Consider the following 258-nt stretch of genomic DNA (forward strand, 5'->3'; position numbering starts at 1 on the left):
GGCGGTGCGAGCCTTGCCCTAATTTGCCGCCGCCGCCGCCATGGTGGAGGGGCGGGAGGGGAGGAGGGCAGCGGCAGCGGGCGTCACGTCATGGCGGCCGCGGCCGCTGCGTCACCGCCCCGCCCCGCCCCGCGCGGCGGGAGCCGGGGGGAGGGCGCTGCCGCTACGTGACTTCCCCCCCGTCCGCCGCCGCCGCCGCCGGAAGCAGCTTCCGCCTCGGTAGCTGTCATGGCGGCGGGGGCGTGGCTGCCCGTAACG

The sequence above is a fragment of the Nothoprocta perdicaria genome, unplaced genomic scaffold (assembly GCF_003342845.1).
Source record: "Nothoprocta perdicaria isolate Ctin4 unplaced genomic scaffold, notPer1 scaffold_84, whole genome shotgun sequence".
NCBI lineage: Eukaryota > Metazoa > Chordata > Aves > Tinamiformes > Tinamidae > Nothoprocta > Nothoprocta perdicaria.